At 42.0% G+C, this 16,801-nt stretch overlaps 1 protein-coding gene across 5 annotated transcripts in view; it reads right to left on the bottom strand.

Moving 5' to 3' along the window:
• Positions 1–16,801, bottom strand: part of MVB12B (multivesicular body subunit 12B) — a 300,578-nt gene that overhangs the window by 17,350 nt on the left and 266,427 nt on the right. The window lies entirely within an intron of this gene.

Here is a 16,801-nt window from a genome sequence, read left to right as displayed (position 1 = left end):
GCAGAAGTTAAAGTTTAAAAAATATTAATCAATGATAAGTGGCTAAAAGGAAGTAAAGTCTGTTAATGGCAGAGTACTGTGTGTGACACAGAAAGATATAAAAAGTAGATAAGACCCAGTCCTTGAGTTCATAGAGCTTACAGTCTCATAGGGGAATGGCAAGCTATGCCATATGAGACAATATGTGTAAAAGGCGCAGCACAGTGCCTGGCCTGTGGTAGGTATTTTAAAATGCTTATTCCTTCCCCCACTCATATTACACAGTGCTATATTAAGAGTGTCAGAAAGATCCAAAGTATTATGTTAGGTCTCAGTTATCAATAGAGGGGAGCCCAATCACTGTGGGCACTCTCATTTTTCAAGGAAAAGATGAACATGCATAGTGGAAAAGATAAGAAGTATAGGGTATATGCCCAATGTCATAATTCTCCTATTCATTGATCACAGTATTTACAGGAGTAGAGTGGAAAAGGACTTGAGCTGGGTGAGTTTGATTCTCTCTCCTGACCAATGGGAAAAATAAGTTGCAGAGAGGGTAAGCCTCTTGCCTAAAGTCACACAGAGAGTCAGTGATAGAGATGGGGCTGAGAACCCGGGCCTTCTGATCATCAACATACACCAACAAGTACTTAGGGAGCCCCTGCTCTACTGTTGGGGCCTATTCTAAGAGTGATGGTGGACAGAGAAGAGAAAATACAGTCTTTGACTTTAAGGGGTTTACAGCTGCATATACAGGAGGTACTTAATAAGTTTAGGCTGATTATCAGCTAGTGAGGGAGACAAGAAGAACCCACAGGAATAGAAGACATCAGGGCTGGCAGAGCTCCCAGAAAAGAAGGCTCAGTGAAGGCAGGGGGACTCAGGATGGGGCTCCTAGAAGAGGCAGCACTTCATCGGGACCTTCAGGGAGGGATTTGGATCAGTGGAGGAGAGAGGAAGATGAGTTGAGTAAAAAGTGCCATCCAACACAAGAAGAATACTTGCTTCCTGAGAAACGACTTTTTGTTTCCTAATGGTATGATGGAAAGCGCATGGGATTTGGAGCTAGGGGAGCTGGATTCAAAGTCTGTCTCCATCAGTTACTCTCTCGACAAGCATTTGTGTATAGCACCTCTTGGGTGCCAGACACCGTGCTGGACTCTGGGGATATGGAGGCAAATATGAAACAGTTCTTTCCCTCGAGGAGCTCATATTCTCTAAAAAAGAAACCACATGTATGTGGAAATAAGTATCTATAAAATAACTAAATGTAGGAAATGTGGGAAAGACTTCACGCTGTATATTGTTGCTTGAGCAGAGTTCTGAAGGAAGCCAGGGATTCTAAGAGGCAGAGGGAAAGGGAGAAGGCAATCTAGGCAGGAGAGGAGGCAGCTTATAGTGCCATGGATAGAGTGTGCTGGTCCTGGAATCAGGACGATCAAATCTTGCCTCAGACATCTATTAACTGTGTGACTTAATATGTATGCCTCAGTTTCCTCTTCTATAAAATGGGGATAATGATAAGACCCATTTCCCAGGATTCTGCTAAGGATCAAATGAGATAATAGTTGTAAAACACTTTGCAAAAATAATTTGTGCTATATGTTTATTATCATTGTTCTTTTTATTATTATGGGAGATGTGTTGTTCTTTTGTGGGAAAGGCCATGGGAAAGTGCCAGTTGGCAGGATTGTAAAATGTAGGAAGGGGAACAAAACTGATTAGTCTCTTAACTTTTCTAGGTCTCGGTTTCCTCATTTGGAGGGCCACTCCTGCTCTAAATTTATGATTCTGTTTCTGTGGGACAGGGAGGAGCCAGATCTGATTAGAGAAGAGAGCGTGTACTAGAGAATAAGTGAGAAACAGGATTGAAGAGAGAGGAGCTGGATTATACTGTCTTGAAATGCAGGCAAGAGGAATTAAGACCTGATACAGGAGGAAACGGGGAGTCAGGGAAGGTTTTGGAACAGGAGAATGATGTGATGAAAACTATGCTTAAGGAAGATGAGTCTGACAGTCGGTATGCAGGATTAGTCATAATACCACCATCTCCATCCCTTTGAACTCAGACGTTTGAAGGGCTCCAAGCACTTCACAGGCAATCTTTAGAATCCTATTTCTGTATTAAATCAATTGTGTTGAGGTAATGCTTACCTCCCGGCTTGGCAGGAAGAGGAGGCAGCTACTACAGCTTGGCACTAAATCTCTTCTCCATTAACAGCCTTTTCCAAAGCCTCGTGGTGGCGCACGGAGGGGACCGTTGGCTTTCTAAGGCCCTGACAGTGGAATGTAAGCCCTTACCAAACTGGGAAGGCTTTATGTATCAGCCCACTGATGGACTAGGTTATGCCCAGAGGGGCGTGCTACCATGGGAGCGGTAATTTAGGCTGTAGTAATTTCCCATTGCTATCTACTCATGCATAAACGAGTTGCTTTCTGCATCAGTGTGGGGAACACCGTACCAAGAATATTGGGTATCCTTCAGAGAAGCAAAGTGATCAGACATAAAATCAATTCACTAAATTAAATTTGACTCCACAAGGCATTTGGCACACAGAAGGCACTTCATAATATGCTTGCTGTTGGCTGCCATTTTTAAAATGCCCACTTGTGCCAGATACAAGACAAAACTACAAATGTTTCTGCCATGGAGGAACTAAGGGTGATGATGGATGGGATGTGCACACATATGAGAATAATGTCTGTAGAGTGTGGTTGGGTCAGGGTGCTTTCGGAAAGTTTGAAGGAGGAAAGAAGTCAGTTGGGAAGATCATGGAGTTTCCTCCAAAGAGGTAGCACCTGAACTGAGCCTTATGGGAAGCATAAGTGAAGATAAAGAACTTCCCAGGTGTGTAGGAAGAGACTGTCATCTGGCCCGGCTGGTACATAACATATACAAAGGAGAGGAATAGGAAATAAGGCTAGAAATTTCAGTTCCAATTTGAGACAATCCAATGAGTGTTTATGAAGCATTCATGTGGCAAGATACTATGCTTGCTCAGCACTGGGGATACCCCCAAAAAACAAAAATAAAGAAGGTAATTACATTCCAAAGTAATATTTCTTTCTGTTTTGGTTCCAGGGGGAAAACCCCAGATTCTTAACCTCTATTTTATACTCAACATGGCATTCTCCTGCTGTCTGCACACTCAAATCTTGCATTTCTAAATCTCTACAACATTTTGTGCATCTGACCTCTCTTCTCTACTTATTTAGCCATCGTCAAAGTTTGGTCCCTCATCGGCTCTTAGCTGATGAAAGCATCGGCCTCCTAGCTGGTCTCCTGCCTCTAGTCTCTTGTCACCTCTCTCCATTCCCTCCTAGCCTCTTGTCACCTCTCTCCATTCCCTCCAAAGCAGTTTTCCTTAAACTGGCCTCTGATCATTTCACTCCTTGCCTTCTTAAACTCCTTTTTGTTTTTATTGTTCAAATTGTTTTTCAGTAATGCCCGACTCTTCAAGATCCCATCTGAGTTGTTTTTGGCACTGGTTTGCCATTTCCTTCTCCAGCTCATTTTACAGATGAGGATCTGAGGCAAACAGGGCTAAGTGCCTCATCCAGGGTTACACAACTAGAAAGTATCTTAGGCCAGATCTGAATTCATCTCTAGGTCTGGCACTCTATCAGTACACTGTACCACCCAGCTGCCCAGTGGCTTCTTATTGTCTCTAGGATTAAAATATAAACCCATTTGTTTGGCTTTCAAAGATCTTAAGAACCTGGCCCGTCTTGTCTTTCCAGGCTCATGATACATGGCTCTCCTTCCTGCCTTCTTAAATCCATCCAAACTGGCCTTCTCTTGGATCCTTCCATAAAACAGCTCGTCTCCTCTCCATGCCTTTGTCAGAGGCACCCTCCTTCCTCAGACTGGCCTAAGGGAACCCCTGTCTTCCCTCTGTGTGCTCAAATATTACCTTCCACGTGAAGCCTATCTTGATCCCCTCAAATGCTAGTGATCTTCCAAGTACCTTATCCTTAACTCCCTCATATCAATTGATTCTTTTCACATTTCTTCCACATTTAGATATACTTATATGCACCCTTGCTGTCTTTCTTCCTTCCCTCCTTTCCATTGAATTAAGCACCATGAGGGTAGAGGTGGTTTCATTTTTTCTTCTTTATATCTCCAGCATCTAACACAGTGTTTATCACACAGTAGGGGCTTCACAGATGCTTGTTTGCAGTTCTTTAAATCTAGGCTTGATGTCAGCAAGATTTTCCTGATGTCCTTTTTGGGCAGTTCCTCACCTTTGGAGCTCTTTGGGCACAAGATTGATGCCTGCTCGTCAGGGATGTAGGGATTCCTGTTCGCTACGTGGTTGGCCCTTGCCAAATCTGTGGCAATTCTGTGGCTACTCTGAAGCATTCTATCTCCTTCATCTCAAACGGAGGGCTTATTATCTCAGTGGGCAGGAAAAAAATCCTGTGAAATAGTAAGTCTGGCTTTTCCAGGCCTGCCTGCATTGGCTCCCTCGACCTCTTCCTCCAAATTCCTCTCCAGCTTCCAAGGCTGCCCCTCATCCACGGACGCAGAGAGTACAAGTCTCTGCCTGTAGCAAAGCCAGAGCAACCTGCCGAAGCATAATCAAAGGAAAAACCCCCCAGAGGAGTTAAAATGAAAGCTAAGAGATGTTGTGTTTCCTTACACTGGCAGCCCATTCCTATTCGGGTTATGCTCAGCTCCTCAGTCATTTCTTTGTAGCCCTGGGCAGAGAGGCCAGCATTTATTTTCGTGGATGAATTTCTGTCCTGTGGCTATCATCAGGGAGAGCTGCAGTCGGGAAAGGAAGCAGTAATCACAGCTCAACTCTACGCAATGAGAATCTGTACCTTTCTGGGCTCGTGAAAGGCAGCTCGGTGTACTGGAAGGCACTTTGTTCAGCTGTCGGTTAGGAGATGCGGGGTCAAGTCTGGGCTCTGCCGTCTCCTAGTTGGGCCATTCTGGGCAAGCCGCTTTCTCTAGGAAGGCTCCCAGCCTAGATTCAGAGCTGGAAATGGAGCCCTGTGGTCTCCTGGTCTAGTGCCTGCCTTTTACAGGCTAGGAAAAAGGCTCAGGGCAGTTAACTCATCTGCTCAAGGTTCATGCGGTTCTTAAGTGTTAGAGCTGGGATCTGCTTTACAAACCAGGGAGTGTGATAGGAATGGGGGGCTATTACCTGCCTGACGACACCTGCCTTGCTCGACAAATTCCAAGTGTCACTGGCCCACCTTAATGCAAATCTCTGGCACAATCACTGACCACCCCTGGCCATTAAGGGAACTGTGATTCATTTCTCTGGCCTGGCCCCGTGAAGGCCCATTTCCTCTTGATTGTTGGCAGAGCCAAGGGGGTCATTAAACAATAAAATAAGCCCAATAGTCATCTTCCTTGTTGTTTTTAATAAATCCTTACCTTGTGTCTTAGAACTGATACAAGATCAGTTCTAAGATACAAGGAGCAGTATGATCTAGGCAATTGGGTTAAGCAACCTGTCCAGATCAAACAGCTTAGTGAGTGTCTGAGGCTGGCTTTGAACCTAGAACCTCTCATCTCGAGGCCTGGCTCTCTATCCACTGAGCCACCTAGCTGCACGGTCCCACCCCCACCACAATAGTTTTTGAAATAAGAAAGTTGAGAAAAACCAAAATAAAACAGAGTACGAAAGCAGAGAAGACAAATGGATCAAAGTCCTTATTCCATGGCAGCTAAGGTGTGGCCACAGATACCTTGGATGGCCGAGCCTGCAGGGCCCTCCCATCTTTATAGAATCATAGAATCTGAGATCTGGAAGCCAGAGGTACACATAAGGTGTGCACCCAGGTGGTTTTACTTGTAAAACATAAAATCTACTGACTTCTCAATCATAAAAGACATGATTTTTGCTCATTAACCTTTAAAATTTTTTAATTATATATGTATTTATAAAATTTAAAATTAGCAAAACTGCATTTAAAAAATTACGAGCTCTGCAAAAGATTCCTTTAATCAATCTGAAAAACAGAGCCACTTGTTTCAGACTTAATCTTTCCAACTGGATCCTGATCTCCTAGTCCTGTACTTTGTCATGAGGGGTCAGTGGGGGAGCATAAGGTCTGTTCATACTTTTAAAATGTATGTTCACTTGTCACTTTCCTTGCCCATAGCAACTAGAACCACAGTACTACACAGTATAGAGGCTAAGACAAGGAACACAAGAGGAAGCAAAGGAGAAATAAATGCGTTTAGTTCAGGGGTCCTTTGTGAATTTGGCTTTTAAAAAATATTTTGCTACCAATATTTCAACAGAATTGTTTTCCTTTGTCATCCTATATATTTTTAGTTTGTGCATTTAAAAACATGATTCTAAGAAGGGTGTCATCGGGCTGCCAAAGGGAGCCATGACCCAGAATAGATTAAGAATCTCTGGTCTGGTTGGTTTTTCCTTGACCTGACTGATGCCAGCTAGGATTAGGGGCCTCCTGGTCTTGGAAAGGAGGAGGGGAGTCAGTCTACCCTGACCCTAGAAGGAACCGGGCTCCACTAAGCAGAAATGTTTGGGTTTCAGTGGAATTGCTTGTCAACTCTTAGAGGGGGGAGGGAGACAATATGAATCCCAGAACTTTGGAAAACTTATGTGAACATTTGTTATTGGAATAAAATCAAGACAAAAACAGTAAAAAATATATAAAATTACATTATGTTCTATTTAAAAAAGTGCTTGGATTGCTTTGCTGGGGAAAGAGGGAAAATAAAGGGGTGATGCCACCAAATACCCATAGCTTCCCTCCAGTAACCCACTGTGGGTTGCAGATTAAACAAATCCAAACCTTTCTACTTTCAGCTTTTACTAACTCTGGGGTGATAGGGGAAAGAGCAGTAATAAATGCCTGAAGTTTAAGAAGACTAAAAAGGAAGTCAAGAGACTTGGATTAGAGACATTGGATTGTAATAGTGGAAAAAACACTGGATTTAAAACAATTAGATTTGGGTTTGAGAATTGATGTTTATATTCATAACCTGTGGATTATAAACTGGGGTAATTTTCTTATCTCTATGCCTCAATTTCCTCATATGTAAAATGAGAGGGTTTGACTAGAGGTTGTCTAAGGAACCTCATGGGTCAGCCAGGTGGAGCAGTGGATAGAGCCTCAATTCAGGAAGACTCCTCTTCCTAATTCAAATCTGGCCTCTGATGTTTCCTAGCTGTGTGACCTTGGGAAAGTCACTTAACCCTCTTTACCTCAGGTTCCTTACCTGTAAAAGTGATCTGGTAAAGGAAATGGCAAACCACTTCAGTATCTTTGCCAAGAAAACTCCAAATGGGGTTGTGAAGATAAAAAACAAACAAACAACTACTAAAATGATTGAACAAGGAACTGGCTCTAACTCCTATGAAATTTTCACCTTTAAAATAAAGATGAATTTAGATGACTTCTGTGCCTCAATTTCCTCATCTGTAAAATGAGAGGCATGAGTTCAGTGCTCTTTAAGATCCCTTCTAGCTCTTAATGTACAAGTCTATGATTTCTTCTAGTCTTAATGTTGTAGTTCTTCACTGATAACTTCACTCCTGGAGCCGGAGCTGGGCTAGGGCTCTTGAAGGCTATGCAAGCTCCTCCCAAGTTGGCAAGTATAAGACTTGGTGATGGAATGTGAGCTTGGAACCCAAGGATTAGCCTCGATAAATTAAAATTCTTTTGGGGGTTGGGGGTAGGTGTCAGTCAGGCGTGGATACCATATAGTAAAGTATGGAAGAGTCCTATAAGGAGATGCAAATGAAATTCCAGACCTTTAATTAAGAAAAAGCTTCTTCCTTCAATTTTACCCATCTTTTACCTTGTTCAGTAATCATGGGGTACTCAGAGCTAAAGGAGTGGGATTTAGTAACCAAGTCCACATTCCCCTATCTTCTTATATCTAGTGGAGAAACCCTTCAATAGGTAGAATGGAGAAAGGAAATAATCCAAACCACAAAATATCATCACTGGAAGGGACCTCACAGGCCTAAAGTCCTACTTGGAAGGGGACTCCCTTGACCACAAAGGGTCTTAATCTTCGGTGTGTCCTAGACCCCTTTGAGGGCAGACAGGGGAAGCCTATAGACCCCTTCTCAGAATCATACCTGTTGCCTACATTCAGAAAGGAAGAAAATGCTAAATTTCCATTAGAAGTTAGTAAAAATAAAAATACATTTTTTCCTCCATTCAAGTTCAAAGATTCCTTGAAATCTATCCACGGACTTCTTGGGAGGTCTGGGAACCCCAGCTTAAGAAGCCTTGGTCTACAATATCTCTACAAGCGGTTGCTCTGCCTTTGCTTGAAGGCTGGCCATGGTCCCTGTGGCAGGCAGTCCATCCCACTCCTCCACAACTGTCCTTGGTAGGAAGTTTTTTCCCTTGCAGTCTTGGAGATTGCACAGCGCAAGGGAAGGAGTGCCGCTCAACTTGGATTTACAGGACCTATGTTTGAATCCCAATTCGGCCCCTAGCTTTGACGAATTATTTAACTTCCCTAGGCTTTAGTTTCCTCCTCTATAAAATGAGGTGGTTTTCAGTTGCTTTTCAGTCCTGACTCTTCATGACTCTATTTGGAATTTTCTTGGTAAAAATACTGGAATGGTTTTCCACCACCTTCTCAGGTTCATTTGATACATTAGGAAATTGAGGCAAACCAGGTGAAATGACTTGCCCAGGGTCACACAGCTAGTAAGTATGAGGCTACATTTGAAATCAGGAAGATGAGTCTTCTCCAGGCCCAGCACTCTATTCACTGTGCCACCCAGCCACTCCTTTAAAATGATGAGGTTGGTCTAAATACCATCTACGTTCATATTCCTATGATCCCAAATCTAAATGCTTGTCTTTTCATCTCTGTCCATAGTTCCTGGTTTTGCCTCCTGGGGCCATGTGAAGCAAGATGAAATCCTTCTTCTCCTGGCCAGTTTTTCAGACGCTTGAAGACTGCAATTATCTTCTCCACCTACTTTCCTCCCCACCCAACCCCCAAGCCCCTCAAATCTTTCTTGAGCAAAATGAACAGGGTCTCACTTCTTTACCTACATTCTTTCTCAACTGTCCTTCCAGACAAAAGTTTTTAAAAAATCCTTTTTCTTTTAAACTCTTACATTTTGTCTTAGAGTTAATACTAAACATCAGTTCCAAGGCAGAAGAGGGGTAAGGGCTAGGCAACTGGGTTTTAGTGACTTGTCCCGGGTCACACAGCTAAGAAACGTCTGAGGTCAGATATGAATCCAGGACCCCATGTTTCCAGGCCTGGTTCTCTATCTACTGAGCCACCTAGCTGCCCCCTTTTAAGTCTTTCTTACAAATTCTTCTAGAGCTGTGATTTCTCTGAGTTAGGCAACTCTAGGTGAGGAACTCTCTACCAAAGTAGATCAGAAACTGTTTTGCAATTCCATCTTAAGGTGGCTTCTGGGGCCATAGGGAGGTTATGTGATTTGCCATGATGTCTTGGACTAGCCATCCAAAATAGGTCTTCAAAAGCCATCTAGCATACCAAACTGCCCCTCCATCTCTAAAATCTGTGTTCACAGTCCCTTGATCACCATAGCTGCCTCTTTCTCTCAATCTTCTATTTGGTTGGTGGTCCTCATTTTATTCTATCTTCCGTGCTGGGGCCTTAAGTGCAGCTCACTTACGTGCATTCACTCCATGACTTGACAGCAACAACAATGAACGTTTAAGCTGTGCAAATTGCTTTAAATACATTATCTCGTTTAATCAATAAGCCTTTAGGATAAAATATCAATAAGATGTAAAGCTCTTTCTTTACACCCTGGCCTAGATGCATCTGGCCGGCATCACTGTGAACATCTCTCCTCCTCCTGCACTTGATACTCTAGCCAAAGGGGTCTTGTCTCTACTCTTCCTCGGCCACCAATGCTGGCCATCCCCCATGCCTGGAATCTGCTCGCTCTTCAGCTTTGCCTTGCGGAATCTACCTCTTCCTTCAAGATGTAACTTGGGTACTACCTTATACGAGAAACCCTGTCTAATCCCAACAGTGACCGTGGAGTTGGCCACTTTGCATTTCTTTCCTTGGTAGTTGTTTGGTATAGACTAAAATCTATGTTTGTGTTCAGGACGCAAGCTTCTTGTGAGGAGGGAATTTTCCCTTCACTGCCTTTGTTCTCCTTTCTCTTAAGGGAGAACCACATATACATGAGTGAGGACTGGCTCACGTGCCTGTTGAGTGAATGTCCACCAGCACCATTCTTCTTCCTGAGGTGAGCAGGAAGGATTTCAAGTTCAGATGTGACATGGAGGTAGGAGGGTAAGGGTCCTGTTTCTTATTCTCTTTCTGATGTTATTCCTGAAGATGCCCTGCCTTTGGGACTAATCTCTTTAGAGAATGGGCTTCCAATGATCTGTAAGTTCCCTTTCTGGATTGTGGACATCACAGCACATGACAGAATGTGCCACCCCATGAACACTTTGGGAGCTTCTCTCTCTAAATGCATCCCTTGCCTTGCCACTCGCCTCCATTTTCTGTCACTTTTCTCAAAAGCGAGGGCTTTGAGACCCATTTTACTATCTCCCTCGCCTCCTCCCTTCAGTGGCACAAGCTAAGGGCCATCTACAGACTTGCACTCCCTGGCCATTTAGAGAAGCCTTCAAAGAGATGCATCGTAATGTCAAATTCTGGATAGATCAACGAATCCAACCCCAAATGTTTACTAAGTGCTTACTCTAGGTCTGGTACTGTCCTAGGCACTAGGTTTAGGAAGATAAACATGAAACAGTCCTTTCTCTTAAGGGAGAACCACATATACATGTGTGAAGACTGGCAAAGTAGATATAGGGTGAGAACTCTTGTTCAGTGGTTTGTGTTTGACTTTTTGTGACCCTATGTGGAATCTTCTTGGCAAAGATACTGGAGTGTTTTGTCATTTCCTTCTCCAGTTCATTTTAGAGATGAGGAAACTGAGGCAAACAGGGTGAAGTAACTTTTTTTTGGGGAGAAGCATCCACCACTGAGGGGGTTCAGGAATGGGATCGTGCAGGAGGTGGTGTCTAAGCCTGGCTTTGAAAGGATTCTAAAAGGTGGAAGTGAGGAGCAAATAAGTACATGCGGGGTATTGGGGGCAGCTTGGGCAAGCACACAATGCCAGGAGTCAGAAGGACAAGCTTAGGGAACAATCCATGGGCCGGCCTGTCTAGGAAATAGAGTGAGGCAGGCTAGAAAGGTGGCTGGGAGCTGAATCTGAGGGAATTTAAATGACAAACAGAGGAATCTATATTTTTTCCCAGAGGTAACAGGGAGTCATTGGAATTTCTTAATGGTGGGTAAAAAATGAAGTGTGCTTCCCATTCATTTATTCATTCAAAAAACACTTAATAAAATTTTGTCATTAATAAGGTCCACCATTAATATCCTTGTGTGGTACCTAACTAGGGGGTTTGACAGTTATGATATGACTATGCAGGGTCTAGAGGGTCTTTCACACTGGAGACCTTTTGAGTTCTGGTTCAGAAGCCCACTAAGCATCTACCATCCCAGGACCAGCCCAGCAAAATGCCAGGCTCATGATGGGAAAGTTGGTCCCTAAATCCTTAGAGTCAGGGACCCTGAGCTCAGAGACTTCTGGCATACCCAGGTTTGGGTCAGCTATGTAACCTCCCTAGGCCACAGTTTTGTCACCTGGAAAATGAAGTAGATGTCCTTTAAGGTTTCTTACAGCTCTGAATTCAGGATCCTGAGACATTTTGGGGGGTGAGGGGGCAACAACTCATGAAACTGTCTACTGAGGAGTGAAGGAGCTAAGAACTGCAATATTAAACCTTTTGAATCACTATATAGAGTATGTACGACATATGGTGTTAAAAGGATGTTGGAGAGACAGAAATATAAATGAGCCATGAACTCTTGTTCAGTTGTTTGTGTTGTGTTTGGTTCTTTGTGACTCTGTGGGGATTTTCATGGCAAAGATACTGGAGTGGTTTGTCATTTTCTTCTCCAGATCATTTTATAGATGAGGAAACTGAGGCAAACAGGATTAAATGTTTTGCCCAGGCTTACACAGCTAGTATCTGAGGCCAGATTTGAACTCAGGAAGACAAATCTTCTTGACTCCAGGCCCGGCACTCTTATTTACTGCGTTTATTAAGTAACTACTATATGTACTGTGCTAAGGATTGAAGACAAGAAGGCAAAGAAATAACCCCCGCTCCCCCCATCCAATGTTTCCTCTAGAGAAGTGGCCATTTATCTCTACTCTTTGTTTCTTTATTTTTACAAGTTCCTTCTTTCAAGGTGAAACAGTCTTTTCTCAAATCCCAGGTTAACTTGTGTTTTGTTTTGTTTTGAAAAGAATCTTTAGTCATCTTCTAATATGTCACTTAAAAATAATTATATTTAAATCACAAGGGAAAAATTCTCAATGCCAATAAAAAGATGAGAGAGAAAAAATCATGTTTAAGGGTAACTTACAAAAACAATAAAAACAACTATCCATCAGGAATTAAATTTTTCATGAACAGGCTAAATTCATGACAGTGAAAAATTCCCGACTGTGGCCAAAGTAGGCAAATTCAAAATGTCACCCTGGATTACACGTGCCGAGCCACCAGGCCCATCACCTTTTATTCAGCTGGGTTGTTCTAGTCTTTTCAATTATCTGATACCCTAACTTAGGCTATCTTTGCTGTGATCTCTAGTATAAGAGATTAACTATACTGTTCTAGATTTAAAAAAATACCTAAGCCAGACCAGAAATTCTGGAATTATGTCATAAGTGGTCGAAGCAGTTCATACTTCTAAAGAAAAGATCCAATCGATGTGTTTTATAAAATTAGGAAAGTTGCAGCTAGTAAAATGAGAGAATCTCAGAACTGTGCCAGCTACGGGACTGGGCAGTGTGGCACAACTGAAAGGCCGCTGGAACCGAGATCCCAAGGTCCAGGGTTTGGGTGCAGACACCACTGTTTTCTGGGGGCATTTGACTTAGAGCTTTCAGAGTCTTGGCTTCCAGTTATGTGAGGGGATGAGGCTCTATGGAGGGTCTCCTTTACCTCCACATCCTGTGAACCTAAAAGTGCTGCTTCACTGGGGTTTTAGCCTCTGCTCCCCGTTCTTGCCTTTGGGGCCAAGCTCACAAGGCTAACCCTTTTCCTGCAGGAATGAACACACCCTGCTCTAGCTCTATACATAGATGAATTTATATATTCCTAAAATATATATTACATATGCATAAATTTATGCATATTTCTCTTTAGATCTATCGCTATTTATACACAGATGATAAATTATGTTAGTAGAAGCTTCTTCATCCAGGAATCCCCTATTCCAATGAAATTACAGGCCCAGTAAGTGATTATGTCTATATGATCTATAGCATTTCTATTTGATATGAATATAGCCACAGATGTATATCAGGCACCGTTCTGGGATTCTTCTCTAAACATATGCCTATAAACAGACACAGACTTGAGCATCCAAGGCTTGTTTTTAAAAGTGCAGTTCAGAGAGAGAGCATTAGATGGTGCTGTGTAACCACGAATTTTGCTTTAGACCTTCCTAAATCCTAAGTACAGAACCTTTCTGAAAGAAGAAAGAAGAAACAATTAGGTTGGGGATATGAAAATGTACTCTACATAATGGGGAATCTGTCCTTTCAACGGGACCATAAAAAGTATGCCTTCACATCTCATAAAAGTCTCCGCAAAGTCCCCGCCAGAAAGATCCGACAACAACCCAAGGCAACGCAGACCTTTCAAAGTTGCCTCTCGGAATCTTTGGCTGCCAAACAGGGCTTCTGCCTGCTTCACCTCAATGTCCTGATGTCACAGCCAGCAGGAGCAGCCCCAGGCTAAATAAACAGGAAGCCCCATTTTTCAACACACAAACACATAAAGATGTCAGCTCAAACTGTTTACTAATTAACACTTAAAAAGACACAAATTAGATATGCGTGGTTAAGAGCAATTATAATCAAGACGAATTTCTCTAGTCATCTGGGAACTGAAAAAAAATGCCTAATTGCTGGAACCAATGTTTTAAAAACTGAAATCATGCCAGTTAGCAAATATGTTCATTTAAAGAACATTTCATGTGACTACACCCTTGAGAATTGACTACAAACATGAGAACAAGGAAAAATATTTCGATATAAAATTAAAATTTTAAGCTCCTTTAGATTTACAACTTATTCATTAAAGATGTCGGCAAACAGCAGCCCATAAAAACCTGTAGCAATTAAGTGGTTAAATGAACTGCCTCCCTTGTCAATTTTAAGGGAGTGATTAATATTTGATGCTCACTTTACTAATTAGATTCTCTCTAGTCTTTCAGTTTAAAGTCAAGTTAAAATGGAAGTTGGAATGTTCCATAGAAGGTTCTCCTTGGGAATGGTCATAGGCTAATGAGGATTTAATGATGTTCATTCTTTCCACAAAGACTTATGAAGCGCCTACTATGTGCAGAACAATTTGATAAATGTTGGGGAAGGTACAAAAGACTAGGCCCAATAGTTCATGGCCTGTAATGTAATTTACAATTTAGTAGGTAGGAGCTAGTAAGTGGTTGGTAAATGACCCATTGTTAGTAGGCAGCCATAGTGTATTTGGATGAGCACTAGATCAATAGTCCAAGGACTTTTGAATATTGATTTGAATCTTGGCCCTACTCCCTGTTTGGCCCTGCATAAAATATTTTGATTTCTCTGGATCTTGTTTCCTAACCTGTGAAAATGAGAAAGTTATGATTAATAAAATCTTTTCCAGCTCTAAATCTATGATTTTAGCACTACCTTTACAGGTTTAGGATGGCCTTTATGCAGGGATATAGTAGTAAATGTTTAACAACTGGCTCACGAAAATTACACACAGTCATTTTTCAGTCATGTCTGACTCTTGGTGACCTCATTTGGGGCTTGGGGTCAGAAATATGGGGGGTGGTTTGCATTTCCTTTTTCAGATCATTTTATAGATGAGAAAGCTGAATCAAATAAGGTTAAGTGATTTGTTCAGGGTCACACAGCTAGCAAATGCCTCAGAAGGAAGGATTTGAACTCAGGAAGATAAGTCTTCCTAGCTCCAGGGCTGGCACTCTATTGTGTCACTAACATTTTCTCATTACCCTCTGAAGTCTAGAAATCAACAAAACAATACATCAAGATGATTTCTAAGATGTAAACATTCATGTATTCACAAATTTAACAATCAGCTCTTGGCTCCCTCCAGCCCCTCTCTGCTGTCACATGGTGCTACTGAACACCTCACTCTGAAATTCCTCTTTGTGTTTTCTTTCTTCTATCATACCTTCCATCTTGGAGTCAATACTGGGTATTGGCTCCAAGGCAGAAGAGTGGTTAGGCTAGGCAATGGGGGTTAAACCCCCCATAAGGGGGTGACTTGCCCAGGGTCACACAGCTGGGAAGTGTCTGAGGCCAGATTTAAACCCAGGACCTCCCATGTCTAGGCCTGGCTCTCAATCCACTGAGCCACCCAGCTGCCCCCTCTTTGTGTTTTCTTGATGTGACACTTTCCATCTCCCCAACTGGTCCTTCTGTGTGTCCTCTGCCGATTTCTCTTCCTTCTCTGGATTTTATGTAAGAGTTTGGAAAAGTCTGAAAACAATGATTTTCTAGGCAAAGTGACACAGAATGTAAAGTTTGTGAATTTTTTAGTGAGACAAAATTGTGAAAGGAGTTGGTTGATTTGAATGGGATGGTCCCAGTGAGGCAGGAGGGTCTGGGTTCCATCTCTGTGCTGGTACTCACTAGCTGTGGGACCAATGGCCAAGAGACCTCACTTTTCTGTGCCTTAATTAAGCCATCTATAAGATGAGGTTTAATAATTTTGGCACTATTTCCATTAAAGAGATGTGGTAAGGAAATAACTTTATAAACCTTAAATACTCTAGAAATGATAGCTGCTATTGTAACATAGCCCTTTCATTAAATCCACAAATAAAATCATGCTTAAAAATGGATTGGGGCCATTTGTTTACAATGTAAAAGAAGCAATTTATGTTGTCTATTGAATGCACTTTCCTGGAAACAATCTGACAGCATGAACTGGAAATGAAGGGAGAAAGAGGGACCAGCCAGTGTGGAAGCTTAAAGGAGACTGTGCATGATCAGGATTAAACCCCTTCCTCCCTTTTATGGAATGATGCAAGTTGTTAATGAACTAAATGAGAATATGACTTTCAGCAGAGGCAGTGGTGGCAGCTGTGCACACGGTGCTAAAGGAGGAATGAAAGCAGGCAGTGAACAAAGATAGGAGAGAGGCACTGGATTATCTAAGAACATTTCTTTCTGGAATGCAATGCAATGCCAGGGAAAATCCCACGCTGCCTGTGTTATGGAAACCATCAGATCCAGGGTAATGGAGCTATTGCTTGCAAGGGAAATAAAGAGACACAGAAATTCAGAATATTTATATGCACATCTATCCATCTTCAGAGAAGACGCTTCATCAAAAGAATAAATTATGGTATATTAATGTAATGGAACACTATGGAAGGCCATAAAAATGAAGACTATGAAGAATATAAAGAAAGATGGAAAGACTTATATGAAGTGATCCAAAGCGAGGTCAGCAAAATAAAAACATGCACAGGCTATAACCACATTTTAAAAATGAAGGCAATGAAACTTTCTAGGCACACAGAGAGCAGAATTCAAGACAAGAGAGGGAACAAATAATGGTTATTGTTCTGCTTAACTTCATATTTATGTTGCTTTTATTTTTCTAAGCAAAATCTAAATAATTTCAATTAAGGTTTATTCAGATATTTACTCCATATTTTATAGTTTCTATGTGTTAAGAGTGATAGTTAATTATACTAATTAAAAAAAAGAATTTAGGCTGTATAATTTAACTTTTTATGACTCCATAA

The sequence above is a fragment of the Monodelphis domestica genome, chromosome 1 (assembly GCF_027887165.1).
Source record: "Monodelphis domestica isolate mMonDom1 chromosome 1, mMonDom1.pri, whole genome shotgun sequence".
NCBI classification, from domain to species: Eukaryota; Metazoa; Chordata; class Mammalia; order Didelphimorphia; family Didelphidae; genus Monodelphis; species Monodelphis domestica.
The sequence above is the reverse complement of the archived record's forward strand: the minus strand, read 5'-3'. Positions and strand labels throughout refer to the sequence as shown.